A 16,771-nucleotide genomic window follows, 5' to 3' on the forward strand; every position below is an offset into this window, starting at 1 on the left:
AAGACTTGACATTCCTACCCGGCCTCACAATGCACACAAGAGCAGACCCTTTGCTGCTTCCTGCTGAAGCCGCCGCCCTACCCCGAGCGACAGCTCCCCGTTTCCTTCCTAGCCTGGCTCCAGCACTCTGCACTACGGCTCTAGTGAGATTACACCACGTTGTTACAGTTCACGAACACGTGACTAAACAAACAAAATACAGACTCACAGATGAGAAAGACAACTGGATATCTTGGTTCGAAGACTACTCAGTCAGGAATGGGACTGTCACGGCCAGCCTTGGAGAGGGAGCAGGGCTGACCATGTCCTTTTGCCCTCTTGCCAACATCTTGCTGCCCTCAAATTGCCTTGTTCTCCTGAGGGTGGGGGTAAATTACACAGGTAGGTAAGCTGTGTTTGCACAGTGGTTAGTGGACTTGGCATGTTTCCATAGTGTGCCATCACAGCACAGAGGCCCCAAGGAAAAGGGGTCTGTGCGCGGACAGTACAGGAAACTACAGTCGTGCTGATGGGACAGCGAGAGTGGCCCGTGCTGTCAGGAAGGGGGCGTGTTCTGGCACTTGAGTAGCTTTGCTTCTGCATAAATAATTGTGCTAAAATCATATCTTGCCCTTGATTTGTAAAAGAATATGGGAGAAAGGATCACATAGGGTAGACCAGAGAGCCCAGAAAGGATATTTTTTTTCCCCTCTAACTGCTCTAAATCAATAATAGATCTTTCTTTTCCAATTATCGAGGGGAGTGTGTCACCCCAGGTCCCACAGTTATTCTCAGAGCAAGTCTTCCATGAAGTTGAACTCACCAGCCCCTGATTTGTGTTGCCACAGATCCTCCAGGATATGTCTGCTCTGCTGTTGTGGGCATTGCCTTAAAGAAAGTAGAGATGGACTCATCTGGACTGACATGGAGCATGAAGGTGCAGCTTTGAATAAAGAGCAAAACCGTATATAGACAAACAGCAAAACCCTACATCTTCTCATAGCTCATAGCCATTCCTTCCCATCTTCTGATACTTTGTAACTCAGGTCGTAGTCCAGTTCTGGTCACCATTCAGCGAGTGTCCGATCTCAGGCTTACTTATGTTAGGAAGTTCCCAGGCACTGAGGATAGAGTAAGGAACAGAATACCAGAATTTCTCACTTGGGGATCATCATCTAGAAGCCCATCATCAGAGCAAGTTCAATGTCCATGCAGATAATGGACCCAAAGCCTAGTCTCTGGCAAGCTGTGCCATCCTAATGACAGACGACCTATGTCTAGGCTGTGCTGGCTTGTCTATCTCGTTGGCAGGGGTAGTTCCAAACTAACCCTAAGTCCCCCAAGTGCCATTCCTTGAGCACTGGAGAGCACGGTACACATTAGCCAGGCTCTCCTTAGCTGAACAAGTCAACACACATGCCCATTTTAGGAAGAGTTCAGCTGGGTCTGTGCTGACTCACCTGTGCAGGAAGCCAGCAGGGCACAGTTCTGCAAGCCAGCGAGGGCCGCTCTCTATCTGTAAAAGCTGGCCCTCTCCCATGAGCTGGGAAGCAGCGTTTTTCTCACAGCAGGCAGAATCCACGGTCAGCTGCCACTTAGCAGAATGAGGCCGGTGGGGGCCCTCACTGGGGCCACGCCTGGTCCCATCGGGGTCTGCTCTTGAGCATGTTTAAGGGATGGGGAGCCGGGCCTAGTGCCACCACCAGATGGAAGATCCATTGCAGCATCAGTAATGGCATCATCCCCAACTCCTCCAGAGTAAACAAGAGTCTGAAAATCCTGAGATTACAGGAAACTAGGGGTTTATGAAAAAAATAAATCTTTTCCAGCATCTCTAAGTATGGTCCAAAATGTTTCCCACCTGGGATCGTGGTAATTGCAAGATGACTGACCATGGGAGGATGACAGTCCCTCCTTCAGAGAGGTTCTTGCCACGCTAGTCATGCTTTCCCAGGAACTCTCAGACCAGCATGAGGATTAGGAGGGATTATTCAGGCCCCATTCTCTAGCATCCCACGGGGGTGGAGCGCGTGGCTTGCTGGCTCAGGGAAGCCAGTTTGGGGCTGCTGTTCTGCCTGGGCTCCTCCAGCTAGAGCACAGTATGTCAGCCAGCTGGCCACCTGCACCCCGAGGCGCACGGCTTCCACGTGAGAGCCAGGCTACACTTGCAGCTGAGGAGGAGCCTGGCTCAGCTTCTCTCCCTTGCATGCTGGGCAGTCCCTTCCGCAGGTCTGGGAGCGCCACAGGATGACACAATGTCATTTAGCACTTTGTTTCAGGAATGACCAACTAATCCCTTTAAGTCCTGCTCTAAAGAAGGTCAATGACATGTTCTTAGAAATGTAGTCATTGGTTGGTGAAGTTAGTGTATGAGAAAAAGCCAGATTAACTCGTTGCATCACAACTACCAACTCAGATGTCCCTTTGTGGCTAAGGGGCCTGCCCAGAGCTGTCCCCAGGAAGTCCTGCACCAGAGGCATCCTGGCCTGGGCTGCCCCATTCCAGCAGGCAGGGCGAGGATGTGGTGCTGCCTGCAGATGTCAGAGGAGGGCTGCTGCTCCCATGCACTGAATCTGCAGGGTAGAGAGTGGAGAGTGAAAGGGGCTCTCTGTTTGAAAGAGATACAGCTCCTCCCTCCCACCAGCCTCCCCAGGTACCCCCTCCTTCCCAGTCCTCTCATGCTCGGTGTGCGTATTTTTGGCAGATATGCATCCTGGAAATATTAGGCAGTTCGGACAAACACAGTATCAGTGTCCTTGAGAGGAATAATTTGGATTCTCTTGCTTAATTGATTAATCCAACAAATATTTATGAAGGACTTTCGCTGAGCAGGGCACCATGCCAGGTCCTGGGGCTGCTAAACACTCTGCCTCCCAGTTAGGGATGCTCCAGTGAAGTCAACAGGGAAGGGGTGTTCTGAAACACCTCTGTCATGTGAGAGACATGGCTGATGAGTGCAGCGCAGTCATGCCTAGTCTCTGTGCTCCCAGTGCCCATGGTCTCCATCACACCCAACCTGGCTAGGGGTGTGAGGTCCTGCCCCAAGAGGGAGCTGTTGAGAACAGAGTGACCAGTTCCCAGGCTGCCCCTAGATGCTCAACCGTCCAGCAGGGCAGGACAGGACAGGCAAATACATGAGCCCCATGAATCATTAAAGAAAATGTACCAAGTAAATGTGATTTCAGGAAGCAGAAGCCTTTGTACCCTCTTTGGAAGGGGTATGTATGTCTCTTCCTTTGTCAGTTCAATTCAATAAATGTTGACTTGACTCCTACAATGAGTAGGGCTCTGAACTAAGCTCTGGGCATATTAAAAATAAATAAAACATATTTCTTGCCCTCAAGGAGTTTATAGAGGAAACAGACATAAGTGTATTTAATTTCATAGCAAGTAAAAAAAAAATCTCCATTTATATTTTCAAATGTGCAGGTAACATTATTTCTTGCTTTTTTCTATAACTCAATTTGACTTGTATTTTCAGTCTTATGTTTAGAGTGGTGGAAAATCAATCCCAGTAAATTTGTTGTTCCTCCTTTTTTTCCTGGGGTTGGGGATAAGGGCTGGGGGCTATGCACAGTGCCAAGAAATTGGACACGGAGCCATTGTGCCCCATCTGTCTTCACAGACATCTTCTGAGACAACCATCGTCCTGCTTGGTCTTTAGCACTGGTCCAGGTGAGTCACCACTACATGTCCCTAGTTCCTCACATGGTTCCTTCCATGCTGGTGGTCTGCTTCATTCCTTCTCTGCCTTTCTTGGACACTCAGTGTCACTGGGCATTTCCTATCCCACGTGGGACCATAGGAAATTCCAAGAAGTCTAAGGCTGTGTCCATTTGCATTTTTTAACTGAAGCTATTGGAATCTTTCCACCAATCACAACATTATCCTAATGTGGCAACGGGCATGGCTATATGAAATTTTAAAAAACATCTTGAAACTTCCCAGAGGGAAAAACAAAACATACCTCATATAGAATCTTGAAGAACAAAATGTCACCTAGCTTCTCAGTTGCTGCCCCATGAAGCAATACTTTCCACAATGAAGCAAAATGACCACCACCCTAGAATTCTACACCTAACTAACCTCTCAGCGAAGTGTGACAGCAGAGTGCACGTATTTTCAGGCAGGAAAGTTCTCAGAAAATGTTCTCCCTGCCATTTTTCCTCAGGAAGCTTTTAGAAGGTGAGCAGTCCAATGTAGTCATGAGCCAGGAGGGAGAAGACATAAAGTTGGAGAGCACAGCATCGGTACAGGAGAAAGAGGAAGGGAGCTCACAGGATGCTAGTGGAGGGAAGCCTGGGATGAGTGCTGATTAGCAGGGCTTGAAAATAGTCCTGCCCAGATTGGAGCAGGATAGCAAAAGGCTCTAGCAGAGATTCCACCCACCGTAATAGCAGTAATAACAATACATTATAGGAAACTGATAAAACACACGAGTGTTGGAAGTATTCAAAGAAACTTTAATTTCTGCTGGAGAATTTTGGAATGAATGCAGGCTAAGTATTTAGAAGGCTAAGCAAACAAAAATAAAATGAAATAGTTGTTCATTCAAAGAGGAAAAATTTGTACAAAAGGAAAAGCAATCATACTATATTATGGGACTCAACTATAAATGAGAAATATAGACTTAACCAAAAATGGTGGCATAATGTTGAGAGAACAGAAGGAGGGGAAGCATACAGTGAGGAAGAAGAGGGTGTGGAAAGTTGTAAGAAAGTAAATGATTCCATCTAAAATGGAAAACCAAGGAGTAGCCACAGAGGCCTGTAGATGTTTGGATATGTAGAGTTAAATGCCCAAAGAAACAGGCGATGCAATTGACAGAAGTTGCCACGGGAAAGCAGGAGTCAGGAATGGGAAGGGGTGGAGGAAGGAACTGTTTTTTCATTAAAATTCATTTATAGCCTGTATATGCAAACCTTTGATTTTTTTGATAAAGAACAATTGTGTTGTGCAGTTGGAAGAGACAAGGCTTGATGGGAATATATTGTTGCAAAAGGGTTCCTATCACAGGTTCCGGAGTTGTCAACATTCACTAGAGAGGTCACGTAGCCTCTCGCTTTCATTAGGATTGATGTCTCCTAGACCCAGCCCACGGGGAAGTGTTTCTGTGGTTCCTCCCTGCCAAAGCAGGTCTGTGGATGAACACACCAGCCAGTCAGAGCCAGGGAGCTGGGCTTCTAGTCATCCCTTGGTGTCACGTGAAGAACTCTGGGACGCCATTCCCCGGTCCTGCAGGTCTTCCTGCTCCAGCAAAGTTCCTCCAATCTCACCATTAAAGATCTGTGCCTCCCAAAATACAGGTGACCACCTGTAAGCAAACAGACAAATGCCTACGATCCTGGCCCCCAGATATGCACACACACATACACAAGTGCTCACATGTGCTCACTCACACACACACATCTGAGCACACACACACACACACACACATCTGAGTACACACATCATCACACTTCCCAACAGAGAGCACTGGTGGGGAAATCTTTGCTGTGAACTTGCCACATCCTACAACTACCAACCCAGACATGGTTATAGCCCCTGCCTTGTCCAGAGGGGGAGGAGATGCCACCCTAATCATGCTGTGCAAAAGCCCTACAGCCCAAGAGCCTGAGCTCTCGCTCCCTGGACCTCTGCAGTCACACCTGGGTTCTCCTCAGGATCAGTGACACCAGCAGGCTTAGCACACATGCCATCTGTCATCATACTTTGTTTTTACATGTCAGACTCCAAATCTCAGGTGTTCCTTGAGTACCTTAAGTTCCCCGAATGAACAATTTTTCCAATAATTTGAGAACAGCCTCTACCTTAAATAACATTCCATCAAACCTCACCCCAGTTTGGTGTGATATGGAGAGAAGACACCTTCTTACATCTCAGGAGCCTGTTGGCCAGGGAGAATCATCTGGGTGTTCTCTGGAGTGGTGGTGGCTATAGTGGTGGCTCCTATCACGGGAGGGACCCCCTAACCTGAGAGTGGGGTCTGTACACCTATTAGTAACCCCATCACTGTGATGGTGAATGACAACAGGACCACTCCATGGACATGTGGTTGGTTGCCATATCCAGCATGGCTCCCAAAATATTTGGAAAAGGAAGAGTTTTGCAGAATTGGAATTTCTGAAGAGCAAGTAGCGTCTAGTTTGAGTGAGAGTTGGATGTTAATGTGAATAACAGGACCACGTGGATACTCAGGAGGGGTAATAGGTCCTAGAATTTGAGATGGAGGCCTATAGTAATGACTTGGAAAAACAAAAGGTTGTTGGGATTTACTTTTGCATAGGAGTGTCAAGTAGAGCATTAGTGGAGGTGCATGGTTTGCTGCAGGAAAAAAGCAGTAAAGCTGAGAATAGATGCCAGATCATCTCCTCACCCACCCTGAGCTTCTGAGAAATGTGAAATCTCAGGCCCCACCCAAGACCTACTGAGTTAGAATCTGTATTTTTACAAGATCTACAGGTGCTCTCCTCATGTGAAAGTTCAAAAGCACTGAACAGATTACCACCAGCATCCCCTTTCCAAGGCATTTGTTTAGTGAAAAACAAAAGGCAGTACTGTCACTGGCCAGTGGACCTCAGAGCCACTTCAATGCTCTGAGTCTCAATGTCCTTCCTCCTTTGTAAAATACAACCAATACTTCCTGTCCCTTTAGATTTTTGTAAGGAGTCAATGAGATAATGCGGGTAAAAACACTTCATAAAAAACAAAGGGCCCACAGATGTTGATTCACTTTTTAGAGGGAGCTTTCCTCTTGGTCCTCTGGACAGGTATTGGCCTGTCTGTGGCACGGGCTCTTCATCTGCCTGGTAAAGTCATCCCAGGAAGAGACGGGACCCTGAGGCACCAACAACTCTGAGCCCTTTGAGCTCAGAGACTGTCTACTCTAGCTGTCTCCTCACAGTCTGAGCTGAACCAGGCAACTCTTATTCTCATAACTCAAGCCATGGAGCCTACTGCTAATCTAGCTTAGTTGTTGCAATGTTTGTTTTTGTGGTCGTGGCTGTTGTTGACTCATCCAGCAACAACGTCCATGTTTTTGATTTCCAATCCCTGGTGCCATCTCCCTCTTTCCGCCTTCTAGGTAACGACTGCAGCATCCGATACCCCATTGAAGTGGTGAAGAGAAACATGGCACTTATGTGAAAATAATGCCAATGCTAAATTTGCGTTTGGGGGAATGTTGTCAATGAATTTACATTTGGAGAGCGTTTATAGTAAACTGTAAGTTTCAGATCAGTACTGATCTGTGCTGGAAACCCAGATTCACAAGCATTTGGGAATGTGAACCCAGAGATATTCAACGGAAATGGCACATTGTCATAAATTCTTCAAGCAGGTTAACACAAAGCTCAGAGAACAATAAAGGCAACCCTAAATTTCATTTTTAGAAAGTGACATAGCGGAATTTTTAAGAGAATATAAAAGAAAGAATTTATATCTTGGGAACTGATGGAACTAAGTTATTTAGCATTTTACTGTTCAATTTCCGCTGATAGAAACAGGAAGGAAGCCGTAAAGGGCCTGTCCATTGAAAAGAGACCAAAGTAAGAATGCAAATAAATACTGGAACCCAGTGGTTATGGTAACTGACAAGTTCAGAGATTTTTCACATCCTCTCTGGGGAAAAGAATATTTTATACTAATTTTTGCACAGTGATGGATGACATCTAACCTAATAGTAGAACACAATGAGAAAATTAAAATTTCCATGAAGAAAACACTTTTCTGCTTGGTGCCAGTTCGAAGGCCTCAAAGGCTTAAAACGGCAGAAGTGTTTTTGTTCCAGTCAAACGTGATTGATTGTCTTAAATCATTATAATTAAATTTTCAGCGGTAACGGCATGTCCTCTGCTTCTATTTTCTTTGTGTCTGAGGCTTCCATGCAAGACTGGTTGTGTGGAGAACATGGCCATGGCTGTTTCCTCTGGGCAGACGCTAAGATGCCCTGGGTCTTTGGGCTTGTTTATCGTGTCCTTGGTTAATCAAAGCGGAATGTCCAATGGGACACCAGCAGAAGCATCCATGGAAAGGGAAGGGCATCCACTCTGCTGAGGGGACAGTGAGTGGACGGGTCTGTCAAGTCAGGCCACCATACGCTGCACCAATCATGACAGCTGTTCCTGTTTGGCTTTCAACTTCAAAGCTTCTTGCTTTCCTGAACACGCATTCCGAGTTTTATTTTCCAGTGCTCCAAACCATGCAGTTCCCCACAAGCGCTAAAGGTCAAGCTTTCATCCCAGGCCTAAAGGAATCACACTTGGATCCTTTCCTTTCTTGTTTTCCTTTGGGGAAGTCATAAAAACAGCTTTGATAATTAGTAAACAGCCGACATTTTCCTAACGCTCATAAAACATAAAGGCGATGTGAAAACCCAGCTTTGCTTTCAAGTCTCCTGGAGGCTCATGTTCCAGGGGCCCACGTTCCCCTTAGACCAGGTGAATTGCTCGAGCTGCACTGCCAGGCCTGTCCATAGAGCCCGCTTCACCCTGGGAGGAGGGTGGCCAGGTTCAAGTTTCTGTCCTGGCTACGGTAGGTAAATTCACTGTAGGTGAAGGAGAACCAGCCTGCTTTGTGACAAATTAGAGGCCAGAGTCAAACCCTGGATACTGAGAAAGTTATTCCACTGTCATTAGATAAAGGAGCTCCATATTTTTTATACATTTTTCTGTCTTCCTGACAAACTCAGCAAAATCACTAAAACCACATAGAAGAATTTTTAATGTTTTGATTTACTTTAAAATTTTCAACCCAGCCTCTTTGTTAAGTCAAGGAAATTAAAATATTAGTGGCCAAATTTGCATCTATAATATGTGGTTGCCTGATCACAAGAACTGGCAAATGGATTACCTGCCTGTTCCCACCGCCTAACCACTTTGCAAAGAACAGACAAAATGAAAACCTGCCTGGCCACAACTGAGTGACACTCCCATTTTAGCTGAGAAGAATTTGGCCACACAAAGGAGAACATGAATGGGGGGCAGAGTCCCTCCAGTGTCCTCCAGGGCACAAAGTGGAGCCCTGTGGGCCATAGTAGCTCATCTCAAACCCTGAACAATTAGAAGATTAATACAAGGAAGGAAAAGAAAATGTTGGTCCCTAGTTTGCAAAGAAGCAGCATCTTCAATTCATGAGCTACTCAGAAAGTACGCAAATAAAAAGGGAAAAGCTGTATAATCGAATAAATTAATTGAATTAGACAATGTCCAGTGAGACTTGTTCGCTGTAAGTACAGAAACCAATTGGCTACTATAAGCAGCAAACACATTTATTGGAGCCTAAGGTAACATCTTGTGTGAGGCTGGAGAGATCGCAGCCGGGCTGCCCCTGGTGCGGGACCATCAGTGCACACTCAGCTGTGTTTGGGGAACATTTCTGGAGTGTTCAGGCTGATTCTAATTATCAGAAGGAGTGTTGGGGAGCAGGACTTTTACCCCTCTCAGGCTGCTGGCAGCTTCTCCAAAGTGAGAACCTGCATCACCCACCGCCCCAAAGAGACTTCTAAAAGTACAGAATTATAGTGATTCCAATTAAAATGCTGATAACTTAAATCCATGAGCGACAGAGACTAGATGCTACAGCTGCCAAGACTTTAGCAACAGAGGGAACCCTATAAGAAAACAAAGAAAGAGGCCTCTCTTGACAAAAATAACTTCCTAGAAATTTCTCTGTGGGGTAAGCAATCCATATCAAGAGGAAGGAAGAATAGAAGTGTGGAAAAGTTCAGTGGCCACACTGACAAGATTTACAATTGACTAGGTTCATATGTTACCTCCAAAAAGAGGTCAAACTATTTATTTCTACATTTCTGTGCTTCAAATAACACTTGAATATATGACGGCGTTTTGATGGTAAGATCCAGGGAATACAAACAGATTCCCATCTGGTGTAAGATTTGATCTTTCAAAAATCAAGGGCACTCCAAAGTGCCAATTGCTAATTGATGCGAACTCTCCACTAGAAAAACGTGAATCATATGTCAATAATATGTGGAATGGCAGAATCATGTGTTAAAATCTAATGATTTAACATTTACTTCGTGATGACAGACAAGCAGGGCTGTTGATTTTGATGGGCAGAGCTCAAGGACCCCAGGTGGATGCCCTGGACATCTCCCCTTAAGATTTTGGCTTTTCAAAATCTCCCAGGCACCCAGCTGGCCCAGATTGTTTTCATCTGGCTGGAAACAGATACAGCTTCAGAATTTTCACCTAAGCATTTTGTGGGAGAGGGGAAAACATTCAAGTTTCATTATCACTAGCCCCTTGAGGATTCTAAAATCCCTACCGAAAAACAGGGCATATCAGTCAAATCGGTCTGCCCTGAAAGAAGTGGGAAATCGGAGGAGCTCTGTGTTTTCCCAAGGTATTTCAGCGCCCAGTAGAGCAGGCGAGTCAGTTCCCTCTTGGCTTAGGAGGTGATTGGACCACAGCAAGTCCCTCAGCCCCAGATTCTACAATAACCTCAGCACACACTTTTTCTAGAAAAAGTAGATTTTATAAGTTGAGATGCTACAGTCGCTAAACAGTCTTCCTCTCACATAATGTTTGGAACAATGGGCTCAATAAACTCAAGATCCAATGCAAAAGTCTTGGTTTTTTGGGGTTTTCTTTTGTTAAGTATTCTAAAAATCTTCACAAGTTCCATCAGCGTTTGTCAGTGTCAGAACCACCCAATTGTCCTTCTGGGACTGGTGTCAAAACCTAAAACTTAGGCCTCCGACCAAGCAGCACGTACAAGCCAATGGGGATTTCCAAGGAAGTCCACTGTGAAGCTGAGACAGAGTTGTCTGGAAGTGTGAAAATGACACTGGACTCACCCCATAGTGTGGACCCTCTTGTGAAGGGCAGAACTCACTGTCACAGGCTGACTTAAATATAAAGTGTTCAAATGTTCCTTCTATGTTCCAGGGGAGACCCCTGGGTTTTCACAGGCCTCTGTGCCTTCTCTCAAACTGGTCCTGCCAGCTGTGATATGCACGCTCATAGTAGGTTCAGCTCAAGCTGACAAGAAATATGATAAAGAAGAGAGGAAAGGGAGGAAGGAAAACTAACCTTCTGTCTATTGGGCTCTTTAAATGCCTTGGAGCTGGAGCCTCATGCTGCTGGGAGTATTTCTAACATCCAAAAATGCCAGATAGGAAAATCACTAGGGATGTTCCAATTCAACCGATTACCACTTTTCTTGTTAAAAACAAGAAAATAAAAACCTTTTTTAAGTAAAATTATAGGAAGATCAAAACAGAATTGAAGCTTTCTTCAGGCAGTTTACAACTTCAGTGTCTGGAAAACCCTGAACCTTATCCGAGCCCTAGGACTGTGAGAGGTGGTTGAGAACCCACTGACTTAGTCCAACCTCCACACTGTCCAGAGGAGGCAGCCAAGGCCCCCGGGGGAGCTAAGGGGCCTCTACAGTCAGAGGGCAAGTCAGGGGCAGAGCTCGCGGGGATGCAGAACCTTCCAGCCCCTCCTCAGCAGTGCGGGGCCTGCGGGCCCCCTCCTGCCCCTCGGTGCGGGGTACCAGGGCCCTAGGGAAACCAGGTCCTTGGGCGTTGCAATAAAACGGCCTGAAATCTTTCTGTCAGCTTCTGAGCACTAGAAGCCGGGCAGCCACATCACGAAACTTCGGGAAACACGAGTGTGTAGAAATTCAGGGAAGCAGAAAGGCTTCTCAAGGCCATGTTTTTAAGGCCCCATCCTCCTTGCACACCGCGTGTGAATCATACATGTTTGTTCAACTGAGAAAAATCAAAGCGGTGGCCTTGGCCTCCGGGTTTCCTTCTTTTGTTTTGCTTCATCCCTGGTCTTGGGCCTCAAGTGCGGGGATTATGATAAACACGCTCCTCCAGTTCCTAGCACTTTCCCACAACCGGTGTGTGCAAGGTGCCACAATTACAATCCCTTTTTTCTTTGTTTCTTTACTCATCCCTTCTTCTCCTTGGCAACTAAAACCCCTCCCAGGGAAGGCATCTTTACTTCTTATTGTTAAGTAATAGGCTTCTGGCTATTCCAAATATGGTACCAATTGTATTTAGTGCTCTGCTTAGAGTCTATAAATCTATAAATCTAATCTGATTATTTGGATCATACATAGGCTTCATGGAGTTAGACTATAGCTCACCTGCATAGTCTCAGCACTTAAAGGCATTTTCCGATTGATTACTCTGACTGGTGAAGTCATAGACAGGTAAATGCAGAGAGGGACTTGGTTCTTAGGAATGCTGTGAAGTTTTCTGTCTTGATTCTCCTTAGGAAGTTTCTTTATTTCACAAGGCATAAAAAAACATTTAAAAATGGCTAATAAAGGATGTTTTCTTCAAAGTTTGGCTTGAAGAATTAAAATACAGACTTTTATCTCACTTTCAGGCATTAATCTCTAATAATACATAAATTAATCATTGACTATACTTAGTCAATTTGCCAAATTTTGTATATATGTGTATATATGTATATGTGTATATGTATAAGTATATTCAAGATGCGTGTGTGTGTGTGTGTGTGTGGTGTGTGTGTAAAACCCTGTATTGACAATAATAAGGTAAAATGGGTACAGAATTACTTCTCTGGCAGCAGTACACATTGGTACAACTTTTGGAGAACAACATGACTATTGTATTTCAAGAACCATAGCAATATTCACAATTTTTGATTTAAGAATTCTGTCCTGAGAATTTATTCAGGAAAAGGTTATATAGGAAAAATTGAAAAATGAGAAAAGTTTATGTATTTATTAGGGAATCTTACATTCTACTGGGATAAATGAACAAACACCTAAATAAAGATTGTAAAAAATGTCATGATATGAATACGAATGGTGATGAGATGTGATGGGATATGATGGGATGGGATGGGATGGGATGGGATGGGATGGGATGGGATGGGATGGGATGGGATGGGATGGGATATAATGAGATGTGAAGTGATGTGATGTGATGTGGTAGAGAAGAATGGGGGGTGCTTTTTATTGGGTGCTCAGGGAAATCTTCTCTAAGGGTGTAACATTCAAGCTCACCTGAAAATGAGAATGAACCAGTCATGCAAAGAGCCTGGGAAAGACCATCCTAGAGAACGTCAACTGTGGACATCTTGAGGTAGAAAAGAGTTTGTTAGATGAAGAAACGGATTGGTCAATGTGACCAGGTTGCAGTGAGCAAAGTGAGCACTGCAAAGGGTTGAGTCAGAAAGGCAGACGATGCAATATATGAAAACATGGGCTAAAAACAACGTGCTATGAGCACCACTCCATGAAGGCTTCACAGACATATTCAAAAAACTGAAAGAAAACATAGAAAAATAAAAAAGGAATGATGTGTGGGTATTCTCTTCTCTAAATTGCTGGTAATATTTTTATGTTATTCACACAAAAAATTCTATGTCCTTAGTTAAATATGCAGGAACACTGTCTTGATATTGCATTATCGTGACCTGAAATCAATCTCCTTTCACGCTCAGCCTACAGAGTTGACATAGATCTCCCTCAGAAAGGGTCCCCTTCCCTGTGGTGCACTGCATGCTGCCAACTGCAATGATTACCTTGAATTCATTGAATTGAATTTACGTTGAGAATTCAGTTCACTTTAGCAGATATGTATGAACACACCTCTATGGGCTTTAACCCATATGCAAGTTGCTCACGGTCTAAGGAAAATGGTTTAGTAATATGAAATTTTTGTTTTGCTTTGTTTTGAGATACAATTGACATATAACATTGTATGTGTTTTAGGTGTGCAATATAATGATTTGATATATGTATAATTGCAAAATGATCACCACAATAGGTTTAGTTAATATCCATCACCACAGTGTTAAAAAAAAATGTTCTTGTGATGAGAATATTTAAGAGTTACCTTCTTAGCAACTATTGTCCCTGTGTTATACATTATATCTCCAGGACTTATGCATCTTATAACTGGAAGTTTGTACCTTATGATCACTTTCACCCATTCCACCCACCACCCACCCCCACTTCTGGCAACCACCAATCTGTTCTTTGAGTTCAGATTTTGTTTCTTAGATTCCACATATAAGTAAGATCATACAGTGTTTGTCTTTCTCTGTCTGACTTATTTCACTTAGCATAATGCCCCCAAGTTCCAATAGTATTGTCACAAATGGCAGGATTTCCTTCTTTTTATGGATGAATAATGTTCATATATAGGACTATATATATGGATCTCACATATCTCTTATATATTTATCCATCAATGGACACTTAGGTTGTCCCATGTCTTGGCTACTATAAATAATGGTGCAGTGAACATGGGGTGCATATCTCTTCAAGATAGAGATTTTGTTTCCTTTAGATAAATATCCAAATATGGACTTTCTAGAGCATATGACAGTTCTATTTTTAATTTTTTTATAAACGTCCATACTGTTTTCCACAGTGACTGCACCAATTTGCATTCCCATGAAAAACATGAAATTTTGTTTTTTAAAACAGACTGAGATGGTAGAATCAGAAGACCAAGCCTACCTCAAAATGTAGAAAATGGAAAATGCCTATAGCCATTCACATTTTCCAAAGGAACCAAAGAATATTTTAAGAATTAATATTTTAATATCAAATAATCAATGGACTATACAGTTAGCGCTCACCAATACCAATGTGTTGACATACATTTTCCAGTCTCTTTGGCAGTTAGGTTGGCCATTTATTTGACTAAATATGGCTTATAAAAGGTGAACAGCAGTGAGGTGTCACTTCCAGCCTGGGGTGATTAAGTGTCTAGTATGATTTCTCCGTGGAGACTTTCCTTTTTTACATAGCTGGGAGTGAGGCAGCAGAACACACATGGAAGGGACACAGATTTGTGAGTTGCTGTGTGAAGGACAGCTGCCCACAAGTGCTGCTGGACCCTTTCAGACACTGAATGTGAACTAAACTTCGATTGTGTTAAACCACTAAGAGCTTTGGGGTTACTTGTTACAACAGCTACCACTGATTACCCTTCTAAGCCATGGCATGTTCTATGAGGTGTATTTGTGGAGCCTTCCCACTTACTCTGATTAGAACTTGCGTAAATGATTGTACACCCTTTGTCCCTTTGGGAGACATCAATCATATTTCCAAATCTCAATTATTGTATCTACAGTGGAAAGAGAAACCATAAGATTCTCCAGAATGTAGAAAACAAAACATGGCCTAACACACTTGTGCTGCCAGCTTGATGTTGCCTTTGAAAATCCAAAGAGCTCTAAATTCCAGATGGTCTCTTTGTTTGAATTTTTGTTTTCCCTTCATGTTGTTTCCTTTGCCCAAAATGACTTTTACCCTCTTGTGTGCTTGGCACTGACCCACCATGCTTCATGGTCCAACTCAAATGTCAACTCTTCTTTGAAGTCTTTCTCTAGTCAGCCCCAGGCAGAATTAATCACCCCATTTTTCTGCCCTTGCAAAGGTCATCGATGACTTCCAATTGGCAGATCCAATGTCTTCTTTTCACTCTATGTTCCATTTGACATCTTTTGCATTTATTAGTATTGAAAATTTCCTCTTTATTAAAAAACAAAACGAAACCCCTTCTCTTGGTTTTTGAGATTTTACTCCCTATGTATTCTCTACCTACCTTTTCCTCCATTCTTCTCAACTCCTTACTTGGCTCCATCTATGCTCTCTCCTTCGATGTTAATGTCTCTAGTTTACACCCTTGGCTCTCTTCTCACTTCACCAACTCATTGAAGATCCTCATTCTCTCCCTTGGTTTCCATAACCAGCAATAAGCTAATGACTTCAAAGGTGGTACCTCCTACTGAATTCTCACCTAAGCTCCAGGCCTTTATTTTCAATTATCCACCAGAAATCTCTACCTAGATGACTTTTAATCACTGCATAAAATGGGTTGATTTCCTTCCTCCCCAAGCATGTTCTGCCTCCTGCATCTCTTTTCTCAATTACTAGCACCCTAAATAGATAGCTATCCGAACTAGTAACCTCAAGAGTCCCTCTTGACTCTTCCCTTCTCCTCACCTTCCACATACAGGTTATCATCAATTTCTATTAAAAGGTCCTTTATGTAGAGAAAAGAGCATGGATGAGCTTTGGGTTAAGGACCTAAGTTCAAATTTTTACTCAAGCACTTACTAGTTATATGACTTGGATCAAATTACTTAATCTCTCTGAGCTAATTTCTTATCTGTAAAATAGGGATAATAATTAAACATGGAACTCTCAGGAGTGTCACAAACAGTAAATAAAAAAATGCATGAAAAATGTGTAGTGTAGGCAGACCAAATACTCACAAATTCTAATCTCATTTTTTCCTAAAACCCACATTCCCACTGCCTTAGTTCAGGACTTCATCACCTCTCACCTGGATTATTGCAAAAGCCATATAAAGAGTCTTTCTGCCTCTCTTCTCTTTCATACCCTCAGCCCCAAGCAGTTTTTTTTTTTCCTCAAAGTGCTGCATGCTGTGCCTTTCTTGCACACAAATCAGTCACATCACTCCCCTGCTCAAAACTATTGCTAGACTCCCAGAGATAAAACTGCTTATCATCTGTCTTCTATCATCTCATCTTTCCCTGACCACATTATGCCTGTTCTAGTTAGAGCTCTTTTGATTGCAAGGTACAGATACTCATTCAAACTAGTTTAAGAGAAGGGGAAGTTTAGTGCAAGGATGCCAAGAGCTCTTGGAAAGCCAACGACATTGGACCAAGTCCAGACCTAAGCAGACTTCCAAGCCTACTCAACCTCCTTCTGGCCCCAAAATATGGAATGTAGCAAAATGTAATAAAATAACATTATTGTGGGGGGGGTCTCTATACATATTAAAAACTAAGAATGAAAT

Source organism: Miniopterus natalensis, chromosome 7, assembly GCF_054644295.1.
Source record: "Miniopterus natalensis isolate mMinNat1 chromosome 7, mMinNat1.hap1, whole genome shotgun sequence".
Lineage (NCBI taxonomy): Eukaryota > Metazoa > Chordata > Mammalia > Chiroptera > Miniopteridae > Miniopterus > Miniopterus natalensis.